General features: G+C 48.8%; 1 protein-coding gene across 2 annotated transcripts in view; it reads left to right on the forward strand.

The window, feature by feature from the left end:
* The window catches only part of LOC119448640 (histone-lysine N-methyltransferase, H3 lysine-79 specific-like), a 369,011-nt gene that overhangs the window by 65,604 nt on the left and 286,524 nt on the right, over positions 1 to 16,883 (forward strand). For both annotated transcript variants that reach the window (XM_049665662.1, XM_049665661.1), the window contains exon 2: positions 14,448 to 14,480. The gene's annotated coding sequence lies outside the window, so the exon portion shown is untranslated. The remainder of the gene's footprint in view (positions 1 to 14,447; positions 14,481 to 16,883) is intronic.

Below are 16,883 nucleotides of genomic sequence, written 5' to 3' on the forward strand. Positions count from 1 at the left end.
TAAAATTACGTACACCTTGCTTTCTCTCTTTCATTTCTGATGCGCGAAATTCGAAGGCCTTTTTTATTTTTTTGTTCAGCCGCGTTCGCATACTTCACTCGTTCCCTGGACGTTTCGATCGCCGCCACGTCTCCGCCATAAGGCGTCTTGAGATCCATTCAAAATCCAATCGCACGGCGTGTGCGTCCAGGAGGAAACACGAAAGCAAGGAACGAATTGAGGAGATCTCGTTTTGTTGAACCACGCTGTGCTTCGTGAGTTTCCAGGTTCCTGCGAGAGATTGAGACGACGCAGAAAAAACAGGCAAGCTGAGAGGTATGCGCCACTGGAGCATCGTCTGAGAGCGCGACCGGTTTTGCTGGTGCCTTCGCAAGAAAACTATGTATAGTGAACAACGACGAGACGCCAAGTTTTTGCCAAGTTGTACGCTCTTGAGCAATTCGAATAAAAAAGTTACTGTTTTACCTCCACGCCGATGATCGTGGGCTGATTTGGTGCGTTCGTTCTACCATGATTGTAAAGAGAACTGAAAGAGAGCAAAATTTGATTGAGCAATAGTGATGAGTCTTGTGTTGAAAGGAAGTAAGTCGGATGCATGCTTAATTACATTTATATAATACACACTCGCCTATTGCTGTCACGGCACATCTTGCAACTGCGCACTACACATAGCTAAGTCAGGACTATGTTCCCAGTGTCGAAGCTGACGGCTGCTTTGAATAGTGTAAGAGGAACTGGGGGGATCGTAGGAGTATAGGAGTAACGTTCGAAGACAGTGGAAAGAGTGCTATTAGTCTGAGCGTTCTTGCAAGAATCAATGCACAAATGAAAGAACGAAGTGAACGTGTACCTGCTGGTGTTTAGAACAGCAAACGCCTATAAGGCAGTGCTCTTGTATTTTCTAGTAACGCTCTTCTACTCTGGTAGCATGCCTGTAAATGAAGTGAGGTGGAGGAAGGAGGGTAAATGTGCTGTTCAGTAGACCCTATATGCTGCAGCTCAACTATTGATTCGTCCTCGTACATCCTGCTGCTAAAGTAACATCGTTTATCCAAGGTCAACAACGGGGTGCCCCCTGTGCCCCAGTTTCCTGCGGCTAAAATATCTCCAAACGGAAACTCATGCGCTGCAGTCCTGCTCGTGCGGCCTCAATGATGTCAGCCGCAAACTCCGTGTTTAACGAGAACGCCAAGGCTGCTGCTGCTGCTGCTGCTGCTGCTGCTGCTACGCGAACGTGTTGAAAAAGAGCCGTTTCGTTTCTTGACTTGACTAGGCCTGACGTGGCTGTGCACGCAGCCGCGCGTCCGGACAAGCCGAGCGAGAGCCGCAGCCACGAGATTAATGGGCCCCAATATGTTGCAGCGCGGGCTCTTTCCGCTTCGTTTCTGTCTGCAATGTGTAGCGGTGGCCGGACACCCCCCGGTTCTCGCGGTCGGTGCAGCAGGGAGAGGGTTATCGCTGGCCCTGGCCAGCCGCTTAATCTTCCGCGTGTCTTAAGCACTCCTTTGCGGCCGCTCATAGAGCGGTTCTCTTCTTGTCCGCCAAGCCGCCCGCGTCCACTTGAAACTTTCTGATTAGACGGCCTCGTTATATAGTTGAGCGCGTCAAAAAATCGCTCGTTGTACTGGGCCTTAGGAAATAATGCTCAACACTGAGGAAATTATAGAGGAGTGATAAGCACGAGCCAAAGTAATGTTGTTGCCTAAAAAAGTATGGAATGGACATGTTCCTCCCTTTTATGGGAAACGCTTCATTAGTATTCGTTAGCAGGTAATAACAACTTATATTCTGCGTGAATTCCAGCAGGCTAAATCTTCGTTAATAGATGTCCGCATAATAAGCGTTCTTATTATTACCCGGTGAAGGAGAAGAAATGCTGCAGTTATGCGAACTTGAATACTAATTAGGTATTTCGTCTTAAAAGGAGGACTCTGTGTGTACTTACATGCACGTTTCAAAAATTCGGTGCTGCATGTTTGAAGCAACCGACATTTACAGGCGGCGCCTTGCCGACACCGTATATCTGCGACGAGTCAAAATGCTGTCCACGCACGAATGCAAGCTTGCTCATACTTCGCAAAATAGCGTCCGCGAAGGCTGGCTTCTCAGCAACAACAAGCTTTGTGTGGAGAAACACGCTTCTGTCATCCTCATCGTTTCATATTTTGGTATACCTAACTGCACTTGTGCCGAGAGCATATAATGCATTGTGACCTAGCACCCAGTGCACATGTCCCGTCCTGTATACGTTAATTACAGCTACTGCGTCTCGTAGCCCATGTGACAGGTGGAACGTATGAAACACAGTGCGGGTGAAACAAGCTAGTGAAAGGTAGTGCGGTACGGCGAGGCTACGTTTCCAGAAGCATCTAGTCGAGCCGCAGACATATTGAAAACAAATTACAAGTGTGATCAGTAATGAACCAAAGTCAGTCGGCAGCCAATATAGAATATAGCGAAGGCATTGAAAGGCGGCACTACGGTAAGGCACACGGAGCTTAGAAAGCGAACAAATTGCGCAGCTCGGAACAAGATATTAAGATGCGTGGCTCACTAAGATAACCTTGAATATTCTCAACAAACAGTATTGTGTCGGTCGCTATGAACGGACGGCGAACTTAACTGGAAGGGGGGTGACGCCTTGAACCGTAGAAAGGAGACGGACATGTCCTCCACTGCTTGTTGCGTCTCTAAGGTGGGGCTAGCTTGCAGCAGAACGTGCTTGTACACCTATGCTATGTCAAACAACTTCATGCCATGGACATGACCTCTGTTTGCGCCCTCTCCACTGTTTCTAATCTTTCGCAATCAGCTAGCTGAGACGATGTTTGCAACTCATTTCAGTCTGTATGGCGCCCCATGCCGATATCCCGCAGTTTCAATATTCGACGAAACACGGAATACCTTCACTACTTGGCTGCACGTAGAGACGTTCTCGCGTGTCTGCGGCTTTGCAGCGAATTGGCATCGTAGACGCTGTAAATGGCACACTTCGAAGACTCTTTGAAAATATGGACCGTGCTTTGCTCGACGACGCGGGAACACGCGTCGGCTGCTAACGACGGTGTGCTATAGGATAGGATAGCGCGAAACGTGGCTGTCTAGACGGCTCGTTCGGGATGATTGATCTGAGCCGCCACTCGTCGTCGTTTCCTCGTCAACGAGAAACCAGAATAGGGGATCCTCACGGGTTCACCGGGTCAATGCGGAGCTCGTAATGACCCCAATCGACAAGCACGCGCCGGCTCAGTGTCGTCTCCAAGAAAACAAAAGGGGCATATTTCCCGCCATGAGCGAACGCAAAGACGAAGGGGGGTAGTGGGAGGAGGAAGAAGAAGAATGAAGGACTAGCAGGCATGCCACGATGCTGCGCCTGTTCAGTAGAGTAGGAGAAGCAGCGGCTGCAGAGGACACGCGTCTTTTGTCTCCCACGGGAAAAAGGCCTCGTCAGCGAGAACGTCAGGGCCGGGGAGCGTATACTACTCTGGGACTCGCAGGCGCGTAACTCGGCGCGAGTCTCGAGAAGTGATCCAGGAGAACGAAAAAAAAAAACGAACAGGAAAAGCAAAAGACGAAGGCGGTTTGCGAGGAGGGAACTAACTGGCCAGAACCGAGACAAACAGGCTCGACAGCTTCGAGCTCGCGGGACCGCTAGCTGATTAGCGACAAAGCGCTGAACACGCGCGCGCAGGGTTTTCTTTTGCTGCCATGCACGCTCGTCGGCGTAAGAGCCGTCGTCGTCCTCATTACGAAATTACCGCAACGCGGTTCGCAAGTGCGCGTCGCGTATAGGGGACGAAATCTCGTCTAAACGCGCGGCAGGGCACTCTCGCTTCCTCTCAGCAGCTGCTGACCAGCATACCTACTCGTGCCGTGGTGGCAGTTTCTTTCTTTCTTTCTTTCTTTCTTTCTTTCTTTCTTTCTTTCTTTCTTTCTTTCTTTCTTTCTTTCTTTCTTTCAACACTTTCGCCCTCTTTTCGAGGCAGATCCCTTAAGAGCGGCAAGGATCAAAGGCCCCCTTCTCTTGACACTACCTTCCGTTGCCTCTGCTGCTACCGTGAAGTCAGCTTGGCGGACATCTTCCTCCTTCCGAGCGCGCTGGCAACGCTGGCTCCGCAGCTGCCGCCGCCAACGCAGGCAGCACCAGCGCGCCGTGTTTGCGCGCGACCTTTGTTCTGGTATCCGCTTTTTCTTTCTCTTAGTTCGCGCTACCCGAGTCGGCTGTCCTGACCTTGTTTCTGCACTCCGCGCCGACCCCGGAAGGTGTGAGAGCGAGGGAAAGAGAGAGACGCGCGGGATGAGCTCCGCGCGAAACGGTGCGCGCTCGGCTTTGGGAGTACGAGGACGCGCGACTCGTCCGCCGCCGCTGCCGCTGCTTACACAACGTTACCGAGTTGACCTCGCGCGCCTCCTCCGCCCGCTGTGCGGCGAACACACGCGCACGTACGCACAGACAACTCCGAGGATGTCGCCTTTTACTTTCAGCCGCGGGAGCCACGGACACGCAGAAAGCGTATCGTCGTCGCTGTTTGCTCGGCTTGTGTTCCTTTTGTCTTCGTCTCACTTTCCAGTGCCTTAGTGCCATAGTTTCTAAACCCACTTAGTCTTTCTTCCTTCGTTTTAACCCCCTTTTATCTTTTCGTCGCTTTTCACTGTCTGAGTGCACGGGCTCGGTGTAATACTGTCGCGTCATGCTCCGTCGTCCGACCTCATTGTTTCAATGTGCAGTCTTTTAGGTTTTCCTTTTCTTTTTTTTTTATTGTGTGTGTCTGAGATGTCCATGCTTTCTATCCTTGATCCCGTTTTACACTTCTCGTTTTCGTGAAATTGAGCGCTCCAGTTCCGGCTCAGTCTCCCGGGTAAACATAGCCAGGCCGTCCGGCCTTGTTTGACCAGACGCCGAGAAACCTAGTTAGCCGAGAGCGCGAGCCGCATGCGATGGAAGGGAGAGTGCATCGGCGATCGGGCGCGCGTGAACGCTCTGTTTGTTTATTTGTTTTGTCTAGCTGCTACTTTTCTTTCTCTTTGTACCTACGCCTAAACGCCTGACCTCGGCAAAAAAGAAGTGTGTTATAGTTCACGACATGTTCAACCTCATCTTATCTATGACTATAATGAAGGCATTACTAACTCAACTGACGAAACCCGTTTGTACATATACTGCTGGCTATATTATTCTACTTGCTATAAGTTACAAGTCCTTTAGTCACTCGCTTTTGTTACTTTTTCTTTTTTTCTTCCTCTTTCCGCTAATTTTCTATGAAAGCTGACTGATACAGTCAATAAAAGCTGTACCAAATAACGTGAATACTTTTAAGCAACAAGATAAACTTCTCAGGCGATACCATGGCATCATTTGTTGCAGTTGTCGAAAAGCAAACTGCGTAATACTGCAACGAGTATTGTCATGCCGACTCACGCTCTTCCGTCCAATTGAGATGCAATATACAATCCCGACAATGTTAAATTCTTAGAGGACGTTTTTTTTCTTCTTTTTTTCCAGTACGTGAGTAGGGTGTCTGAATCGCAACTGTCAGGTTTGCTATGTCTGACCTGATTTCATATGTCTCCATAAATAAGTAAATTATGCACTTAATGTTATGCAGTTTGGGTAGATATTGAAAAAAAAATGAATAAAATACAAGAGCCAATCGGAAGACGCGCAAAACGTGAAGCGCGGGTAGAGTTATGGCGGAAGTGAGGGTGGGTTAACAGTGCAAAGACGTACGATGTTGACGTAAACAAGACACCGGGGTGACAGGAAGATGGACAAGCGACTTGAAGTGATGAACAGTGGTTGAACAGGGAACTGTAGCCAACGTTTCGAGTATAGAGCACTTGTCTTCGGCAGCCATGATAAGTCGAAACGTTGGCCCCAGAATGAGGCCTTCCTTGTTCAACCATGGTTTATACGTTGTTGAGAAGTTTTTTTCAAAGATTTTTGGTGTGATTGCTAAACACCGGCTTGAACTTACATAAACGCCGTAAGTACGTCTTCTTTTTTTTCTTTTTTTTTTCTTCCCTAACGCGCTAGGTAGTCATTACGGGCTATTTCCCGCCGTCTACGCTCGCATCACTTTCCTATAGAGCAGCATACGCCCAACTGGTCTTCTCGACAGATTTTCGCCAGTGCCGCCTTCAAAACGACATCACCCGCGCGGTGGCACTATAATGCGTTTCAAAACAGTGTTCATCTACGAGGAAGGAGCGAGAGAATATGCCTCGCCTCTGAAACAATCCCGCGAACGGGCGCTAGCACGGGGCACTTATGTAATTGCACTCCGCCACGTGCACCCAGCAGGCATTTGGACTCATTTGTTTGACCCACCTCCCTCACTCTCTCTCACTCTATTTCTCCCAGCGCTGTCTCGCGCCGTATCCCACATCTCGCTTCGAGGCTTCACGTCTCTGGCACCTTTGCCTATCTGTCTGTTCTGGTCTGCAGGCTGTTCGATGTTGCCCTAGCACACTTCGTACTCCTCCCTCACACGAGCTAGGTGGGGCGTTCGTACGAAATGGATTGAATGCGCGCACCGTGGAGATGTAACTACGCGGTGCGGTGAATGTACGGCGTGTGCCCTGCGGGAACGGCTGGCGGACCTGCCACCTATACGGCCAATTTGGAAACGAGCTACAAACGAGTCCTTCCGTTCAACCCCTCGCCCAGCGCGTTAACTTTCCAGTTTCCCCGCCATCTCTGCCCCGGAGCTGAAAACCAGCCAGATATTTCACTTCTTTTTTTTTTCCTGTTCTTTTTTTGGTGAACAATTCAGCCACGCCTTGACAGCGCAGGGAGATACGCTATAAAACTGAAACGGAGAGGCAGTGCTTGCGACGGTAGTGGCGTCGAATGAAATTTTGGTGTTGCACGTTTGCGAAAGAGGCTTAAACGTTGTAAGTCTGAAAATATCGCAACGGAAACCGCGAAGGCAGCGGAGTATAGATATCAATTGTTGCACCTCTTCTAAAGGCAAGACGAGTGAATGTGATAGGACCTGTTTGTCTGAGAACAGGCGAGTTCCGAGCAACGGAAACGATCAACTCACATGTAAAACCGAAGCTGCCCGGAAACTGACACTTCCACCTCAGCCGAGACTGTCATCCACCGCACAGTGGTGTCTTTTGACACCCTCGTTACACTGTTACGTAAGAAATACCGGCTCGCGTTCCAAGCGCAGCCAGCACTTTGGATAAGTCGGCACGTCTGCAGACTGCCGCTCCAGTAAAGCATTGTTCTCACCACCATTACAACGATCTGCGCCCTCGCAATGGAATCGCACGCTCACATCGACTCCAAGGAAGGAATAGTTGGGCGTGTTGGGGAGAGGGGGGGGGGAGGCAGAAGGGAGCGAGTGGGGAGTGGGGACGACGTGTCAGTTCCTGCAACGCTCGTCGTTCGCGAGATGTAACGCGCTCCCCAGTCGTCTGGAACTAAATCGAATTATAATTTCTCCGAACCGCGCCATCCGCATCGGAGTCGCTCTGACTGGGCGTGTGCACGCCTTTTCCGCATCGCCGACGGACGGAAGGTATCATTCTCGATTTTTTTTTTCATTTTCATTGTAACTATTCTCTTTCCTGTCCGTTTCGCTCTCCGAATGGATCGGGCGTAATTTTCATTGCCCGCTCCTGCAGTGCATGGACCTGTCACGGTAGAGATGACGGCCCTTTAATCAGTACAAGCATACGCTGCGCTACCTTTGTCTTGCCAAATAACCGCCTCGGTAAGTCAGATAAGTCAGGCATGGTCTGTTCCCGCTGAGCATAGGTAGCGTGCATTTGAAAGCAGGGTAAACATATACGTTCCCTGTAGGGTGCGGCCCAGAAGCTTGGTTCGCGCGCTTGATTGGCATTGGCTGTTTCAGGCCCCACCCCTGTTCCCTCTGTATAGAGAAGTACAAATGACACGTCCGTGTCGTTTGGACCTGTTCCTTATATTATGGTCGTTCGCCATATTAAACAGAATCGCACTTGCTTATGAGACTTGCCACAAGTTCTGTGAAGGAAGCCTTGCGGCATCAAGTGTTCATCTTATTCTTCGCTTAAGTGCTTTGTGAGATTTCTCTCTTGCGGGGTCCTGATGCCCGCTCTCGAGTGCATTGAAAATGAAAGCAGACATATGCGTTTTTTTTTTCGTTTTTTTTTTTTGTGAACGAGTGACGCTGAGCAACCTCATATTCAGCTTATGAATGAAGTAATACAAAATAAAGATGAATGCCTCGAGCGTTCTCGCAGTTTCTCGTTTCCGACAGGCCCCGGTGAAACATCGCAGTTGGGCGGTCGAGTGTCGCTGAAGCGTCGTTTCACTGCATTACATCGTTTCTTCTTGATTAATCTTTTGAATACTTACTCTACCTGTGGCACGGAGTTTGGTATACAATGTGCAGGCTTATGAAGTGTCTGTAATTGACGGATCATCGCAGCCTTCGCATAACGTGTCGCTTGCCTTCGATGGCGACGCAGGCCGTCGCTTTCAGAAGCACCGTTCTCGCGTGGTGACTAACGGTGCCTGATCGCAACGTTAATAGGCGCGAAGGGGCCATCATTCTCGAGCAACCGAGCGCGCCCGTGCATAAATTTCGCATCATGCTCTCCTAACATACAGCTTTATTGCCAAGGCATGCTCGGTCGCGGTTTGGTATATATGCGTCGTCAGGCGGCAATCGTGCAGCGCACGCTCCTCGCGCGTATGTGCAGCGAAACGCGCGTCTCAAATTTGTCAAACGGAAAGAGAGTGCATCGCCCGACAGAGGTACCTGAAACTGCTGCCAAAAGCAAGACGAATGCGACGACGAAGAAGGACAAGAAAAAAGGGGACGCGCGATCAAAGCGAATTAGCCGTGATGGATACGTCCAGCTCGCGCGGTTTGCGCCGAAAACGTTCGCTCGCGCGCTCACTGCTGAGCCGGTATTTGAGAGAAGCTCGCAAGAATAAGACGGGGCCCCGGCAGCAGAGCGATCGTTCATGATTTATTCAGGGGGTTCTTTATCAGCGGTTGCGAGCCTCACACTCCGACCGTATATATACCAGAGTGCAGCTCTCTGCGCGGAGGAGCCGTCGCTGCAGGGGTGGTGCGAACGCTTTTCATCTTTCGTGTAAAGACACAGCACAGTATACTAAGCTCCTGCAGCCTCCACGGTGTGATGCGCGTCCTACGCGCTTTCTCCGTGTTTCCTGTTGCCTCCACCGTTGGCCACCTCTTACACTGCATCTGCACGCAGACACGTATACCCGCTTCTTCCGGATCACGTCTCTGAATTTCAAGGTGTGCGTCCGCGGCATGCCATATCAACTCCGAGCGCTTATACGCACTCGCTCGCAGCGCCGACCACATCGCTTTATTTGACATGCGGGGGGACGCGCGCCTGGGCCCACGTTGAGAGCGCCAGACGCGGGAAGTTGCAAGGCGCGTGCGGTTTGAACGCAAAGCGCTAGCTCACGACCTGCGCATTTGGGAAACAAAAGAACGGAACAAAGGACGAAAATGAATATCCCGCGTTTCTTATGCGATACGCGCGAAGCTTCCACGCAGATCGAACTCGCGAATAGCTTTCAAAGAGAAAGAGAGAAAAGAGGGGAAGGGGAGGAGAGAAGGGGGGAGAGCGCAAACTTACGGTCTGGCAAAGCGCATACACCTATACATATATAGAAGATATGCGGGGTGGGAAAGTGGAAGAAAACGCGGGGGGATAAGGAGAGAATTGATGAGCGTCGTACAACACCTCTGGACCGCGCCAGTGTTTCCTTCTTTCTCGGCCGGAATAAGATATCCATTTGGCAATGCATCGACTGCGCCGTTGTCGGCAGCCGCGCGGCTTTTGTGGGGCTTTTGCCTTGAAAAGTGTTTTTTTCTCTCCATCATCGGTGTAGACACTATAAAGCCAGCACTGCCCGCGGCACGCCGCGACTGGGTTCATCGGCCCGTCCGCCGGATGGTGCGCACGCGTGTACAACGAACAGCCCGTTTCCACCCCGCGTGCTTCTTCTTCGTGTCGGCGCAAGATTCGACGACGACGACGCCGTGCAAAAAGCCTCACGCCTCGCCGATATTATAGAAAGCGCTACTACGAGAAAAAAAAAAAGGACAATATCTTCTTGCGCCAATGCACCGACGACGGGCCGCATCATCATAACCGATATACGTTCTGGCTCCACGCCGACCTCGGCAGCGTAAATATAGGTGCCTTTTTTGTGCGTTCGCTCGTCCAGATAGATAGATCCTCTCCAATACTGGGAGGCCTCTGCTCCTCTCGCACGAGCAAGAACGCCGAGAAAAAGTCGCGTCGGCAAGCGCGCCAGTGTGTTTGCGCGCGTCCATCTTTTCATTCATCTTTGTTCCACTCTTCCTTCTTTCTTTTTTTCTTCTTCTGTTATTCTTTGCGCGTTATACACGTATACCATTGCTTCGAAGCTGCGCGAAGCGTGTGCGATGAATTGAACTGAAGAATTTGCCGCTTTTTCACCTCTCTCTCGTTCTGTCTCCTTACACCTGATGACGTCGTCGTCGTCGTATATGGTTGTTATTCCGAAGGAAAATTTGACGCTCAATCTTTCGGGCTTGGCGGGGCATCCTCAGCCGCGTCCTTACAGACACTATTCTTCTTGTGTGTATGGTGCGCACTGACTCTACGCTTCAATTTTCTTTGCCTTCTGACTACTCACTTTCTTTCTTCATTTTCTTTTTTTCTTGATCTAGCAGTCATCCTACGGTAAAAGAAATGGGCTCGTGCGTTCTGAACTGCAGGTACAGAGAAACCGCAGAACGCCGAGTACATGCTACATGTGGGCGCCCTTTCCTTTCTCTAGATATCTCCCCAGCCTGTCCTTTCATTCTCCCTTTCGTTCCAGTTTTCACCCTCTACTCGGATTTCGCGCGGCTCTGTTCTTACCGTCCTTTGCGTAATATTTTCCTCTATGGTGCTTATCCTTTTTTTTTCTCTCGTTTTACCTCACCCCCGGGATCGCTCTAGAGAGAGAGGAGGCAAACGTGTGTGTGTGAGAGAGAGAACAAGATCGGCTACTATACTGGCACGCGTCCGAGCGAAAGACGGTGGCGAACGACTCATTTATTCCCGTGTGCGCTTCGCTGCTACGCCTCGCTTAAAATCCGCGAAAGGAGGGGTGGAAAATAACGAGAACGCGGGGGAAATGTCGAAATGATAGCGAACTTTTTTTTTCTGTCCCCCGGGGGCATTTTTTTTTCTTAGCGTAATAGCTTGCCACTGTGGCTTATTTTTCGTTATTACTCGCTTTGTCTACATAGCCCCCTCTGATATCTTACCTCCGGTGCAGTGCACGCATCTCTCTTTCGATTAGTGTCCCTCCTCAGATAGCTGCTATCGATTTCCATTTGTCTCTGGCTGTTTCCACAGCCGCGAGAAGATGATATCTGGCCCCTCGTGAATTTCTTCTCTACAATCGGGGGTGTGTGTGTCTGCGGTGGTTGCAGCTAGGGGACGGGGGCTTCTTTTACGACAAGGACGCACGTGGCGGAAGTAAAACACTGAGGGGTGCTCTTTCAAAAGTGGCTCTGCGTGGCCGCGGCTCTGCTGTAGCGCTTATGTGGAACGAAAGCCACCTGTGCGTTTGTATGTAGTGTGCTTGTACTTGCGGGCGGAGATTATGCTAGAATCTATGTCGCTCGTGTGATGCGTGATACCGAGTTGTTTACTTCAATTCCTTAGAATACTATCGTGCACTTGAAAGCACTGCTATAGGACGAGTCTTTAAGACTCTTTGACGTTGACAGAGTTTAGCTTTAGGAGCAACATTGGTAAGTTGCTCTTTCAAAACTATATCTCATGTCTTCCATCTTTTTCCCCCGCAAAAATAAAACGACAGCGTTATAGAGACGAAGAAAATGATGTGCTGTTTTCTGTCGCTAAATTTCTTGCCCTAACTGCAGTGCAAGTGAGCTCACGATGCCTTACGTATCGTGCTTATAAAGTGTAAATTCAGGCAGAAAATATTTCTGGAAAATGCAGAGTTGCGTTTCTGCAGATTTCGATAACAGATTTCGACCACTTATTTCGAATAAAATAATCAGCTCGTAGACTACTTTGCCCACTCGCCAGCGCTGCTCTGTGTGGAAAGTAATTATCAACCACTCCAGGTTAAATTGATATCCTCCCTTTGTTGGCCTCACCCTCAAACCCACATCCAGTGCGGTCCAATGTAACGAATCACTTCGTTCGATTCTGTTACATCTTTATTATCCGTCACGCCCAACTTGTCGTTATCCTAGTGGTGACAATGTCGGTAGTGCGCCATTGCATATCTACACGTATCTCATTTCTCTCAGTTGAGTGTATCACTGTGTTTCTTGCAAAAGCAGTCGCTTTGGAATAAAAGCGACATGTTACCCTTGCCTTGGAATAACGCTGCTCCACGAATGTGCTCGCATTCTTCTTTTCAAAGACGTAGAACAACAAATGAATGCGAGTCGAAGCGCACTGAAGTGCAGTCGACTTCGTGAGAGGCAACTTTCTTGGCCACAGTATCTCTGAGAACAAGGCGCTTGACGGCGTTTGTATGGCGGCGTGTGTGTACAGTTTTTGCCCAGAAGGCGCCTCCGAAGCGCCGATGGTGCAACGTTGTGTACTGTTGAAGCTGAAGACAAGTTGAGTGTTTCCGACGCCTCGAACTCGCTTATCTGCGGCGGAAGTAGACCGAGAGGCTCCCTGTAACACTGTGGAACGCTTGGAGTTTCTCGCCTCGGTTCTGAGTCCACAACACTCCATAGGAAACGACCTTTCCGCCCGTACGTCTCGGAAAGTATAGTCATTTCCTGGCTGCCCTCGCTCGCAATTTTCTGCTGTTATTCTCCGGAGGTCACGGCTTTCAATATCTGTGTGTGCGTGTGTATGTTTGTGTGCGTGTGTGTGCGTGCGTGCTAATGTGTTTGCTGTTTTTCTATTCGGCAACACGTCGCTCATTCCTTAAATTCCATTACCATTTTGTTCATCTTTATATGCAACACGCCAAAGAGTGAAGCCAGTGCAATTGTGAGGATTGGTACTCTGTACTGGTGTTGTAAAAACGGGGCAAAAGTAGCTTTTTTTTTTCTGCTGCTAGGGTGGATGTGTAAGAAATTCGTACCGGATGTAACTTCCGTAAAAGAACAACTGGACGCTGAATGTGAATGTGAAGTTTCTTCTGCATGCATGCCCTTCGTCTTTGGATAGCACAAAGGCGATCCACCGCTATCACCGCGAAAGGTGGTTCGAAGGAACAGATGATAAGCAATGTGAACTAAAGCAGCTGAGTTGATATGAGTAGCATTTTCTAATTATTTACTTTTTCTCTATCTCTCTTTGTCTTTTTTTTTACATGATGCGTTTTTCACGTGCTAAGCATTCACGCTGCGTTAATATCCAGTTACTGATTATACCAAGTCTCATTTTGACCCCCAGTAAGCGCAAAGAAAGAAGAAGAAAAAAAAAACTACCCAGTGAACGCGCTGTAATGCCTTGCGATATGCATTGCGATGTTACAACTAGCTTAACTTACAACTAACTTACAACAACCTGTAGCTTATCAGAGCACAAACGGCTCAAATAAAAACTGTAATTGCCGGCATTAGTGGTGATGGCAACATGCGTTGTCCCGTTTGATATGGTCCCTGCTAATGGCGGTACGGAAGCGAGGGTTTCATACTTTGTTATTACATCTCTGTTGTCCGTATGAGGCTAAGTTAATCTAACTCGGCAGTGTTTCAAGAAATCAGGCGCCGTCTAGCCCTCAGCGCAGCGTATAGGTTTTTTTTTTTTTTTAAATCATGAACCTTCATCGCATCCGAAGCTAACTATATTTTTTGATGCTATGATCTGTGTTTACAGTTTTTCGCTGCTCTTTCGAATGTGCAGGCCAGGCTGTCTGCCAAATTTTAATTGCGTCGTGGCGCGGAGCTCCTCATACATATGCAGATACTTCTTATATATCGCAGCTTCTGTAGGGAGCTACGGCTTACTAATTACATTTTTAATTATTAACTGCACGCCGCGTACGCCCGTGTGGTCCGCGCTCAAAGCTGGCAGAGAGCAACAGCGCATATAGTGCTCGGTAGCGAATTTTTCGGCCAGTGAACTCCTTAAGCCGGACTAATCGCTGCTAATGAAGGCAGTCCTAAAGATATGGACGCGCCATGTTTGCCTGCGGTTCCAGCGCTTTCTCGGAGGGAGCTTTGTGAGAAGTTCGATGCTATACTGAAGTGCGCTTCGTGAATGATGGATGCGCTTCGCCTGCGCTCATTATCAATGAATTGACGCTGCCAGCGGAACACACAAATAGAACGTTCTCTTAGCCCCGGATGTTCTACAGACCGCCTCGAACCAAGGAAATAAAGCGTGGGCTTTGACGGCCCGGGCCATATTCAGAAAACACGAACTGCTTCTTATTTCGCCGTAATAACGTTGCGTCTCTTTTTCTTTCTTTTTTCTATCCGCAGGAGTCGAAGACGCAAGGAAACGAGACATCGCTGGTGAGTGAACGAGATATTTGTGGATGCTTGCGGCAGCAGTAGCGGTTACGGTTTCCTTCGGCTACCGAAGTCTCCTTCCTTCCTTAAGCAATGCCACAGAACTATAGCTATACCTAGCGCAAACTCCGCAGTTGTTTCAGGTAACTGTGTGGACGTTGTTTGGATGCTTCCTCAACACGCGTTAACAGTCGTGAAGCACTGACATTTGCAATAAAGTATTACGATGCAGGCGCATCATTAAGTTGTCGTTAGTGTTAAACAGGGTTTTCTATTCGCTGTTGTTAACCAATCTCGTCGTAGTGAAAGCGTTCTGAAAGATTCACCAAGAGGCCACTAAGTTTATGGGGTTCAACTACGATTTTAACGGAAGCGAGCCTACGAATCCATCGTGTAAGCAGTGCAGCTATATATACTGCGGTGAACCGCGAGGACGAATGAACTATACCGCATACATAGATTGTTTGAAAATCAGTTTAGAAAAATCACGACCTATAAAGGGTCACCGAAACAGAATTCTGGTGCTATCGTGAACAGCTGAAGCTGCTTTCTTGCAGGAGGTCGAGCTACACATGTGGCTACCATAGCAACAAATTCTTGGCGAGACAAATTATTGCAATCTCCTACAATATGTGGAATATCCTACATACTGATTTATTTCAATTATATCAACGCTCTCGGGCCGTGCATACAAGGAGCTCGTATGGCGGCTTCTGCCATATGACTTGAGTATAAAGGTCCACGGCAACGCCCAGACGCTGGTGCTAAGACAGTGCTACGCCCTCTACTTGAACCACAAATTTGAAGTTCGAACGGCCGACTCAAGCAGATTTTATATACGAATGTGTCAGTCATCTGCGCCCCACTTTTGTCGTCGCGTTTTTGAAAATATTCCAAGGACATGCTTTCTTGCAGACCGACATTTACGCACACGTAAACGCAAATTCGTCTCGATCACTGCTATTGTTACCAAATCAGGCTATGCTTGCGGTGTCCTCCAATTAATTTGTATCTGTACGTGACATGTACGCGACGTATGTCGTTGTAGTGTAACCATATTTAATATTTACTAGCGTATACCGGAATGGCAGGAGACGTATCTGGTAGCAGCATTGCCGGTGGCGACATCTTGTCACACTGTAAGATAGACTACAGTGCGCCAGAAACAATATGGTGTATATGGCCCGGACCCACTATTAGAAAAAGAAAAGGAGCAAAAACAAGTTTGTAATGGTTATCTCTCCTCGAGCTCATGCTACTGCAACTATTGTTGTCACTATTTGCTTTGAAAACATATATCCAATTGAAAGAGAGAAAAGGAAGAAAGCCGGCCAGCAACTGCCACCGAAAGGTTCACGTTTGCAATGCCCTTCGGGAAGGTGGACGCATTATCATAGAAAATGAAGATAGGAAGAGGGGAAGGAAATACCAAGATGACAAATTACCATGTCTAAACAAAACGATAACAAATAATCGAGTACGGCAGTGGGAGTATTAAAAAATACATATTCAGACCAGTTCCCACTAATTAGAAGCAAAAAAATCCGATCTCTCATCACTCGCAATAGAAAAGTAAATAAATAAAATAAAAAATAATAAGTGTAGCACTGTCAGCTAATCAGCTATAATGCAATCAAAATTTAGCGTGCTTGCTTTCAACAAAGCACCGCAAGGTGTCACCACAAGCGCTGCTGCTCTGTATAGCTCTACTAGAGTGCTGCTCGCGTCAGCGCCCGCCATTATGTTCCGGGTATACGCCTAAAACGCTATAGTACGCCTCCGCTTCGCTGAACCCCTAATGCTTCCGCCGAAGGCCTGCCTCCTCTGCCACTTCAATTTGAATCCGTCGCGTTGATCCGCTTGCATTAGGACGTGGATAGTGAGCGTTCGAGAACGGCGGCCCGAAGACGGCGACCCCGCTTGCCTAATTGCGTCCGCGAAGATCCGGCTGACCGCTCCTTCGCGGGTCTGTTTACGCGTGGACAGCGGTTGCCCGCGGGGCACTGTCTCGTGAATGCACCGCACTTTGTGGCGCGCTTACACGTGTTGGAAGAGTGAGCGCACAAGCATTTTCGTGTAATGAGCGTTGAGAGGCTCGCCGTGTAATCTTGGAAAATGAGACGTTGCGCACGGTCCGCCGTTCGGCGAGTGCTGGACGTCCTGCGTCATGTGCCGCGACGTGGCGGAAGTTTTGATGTCGCTGTTGTTTGTTTGTTTGCTTAGAATTAGCGACTCGAGGATCGATGAACTTAATCCACGGAAATTTATCGGATAAATGGTAATCGGGTTGCATCTGAAGGGTGCATTCGATCTGCTTTGTTTTCTCTCTTTATTTATCTTTTTTTTTTTTTTACAAAGAGGAGTTTTCCTGCGTTTAGAAGTACATTATTTGATTCGATATTCTAA

The sequence above is a fragment of the Dermacentor silvarum genome, chromosome 4 (assembly GCF_013339745.2).
Source record: "Dermacentor silvarum isolate Dsil-2018 chromosome 4, BIME_Dsil_1.4, whole genome shotgun sequence".
NCBI classification, from domain to species: domain Eukaryota; kingdom Metazoa; phylum Arthropoda; class Arachnida; order Ixodida; family Ixodidae; genus Dermacentor; species Dermacentor silvarum.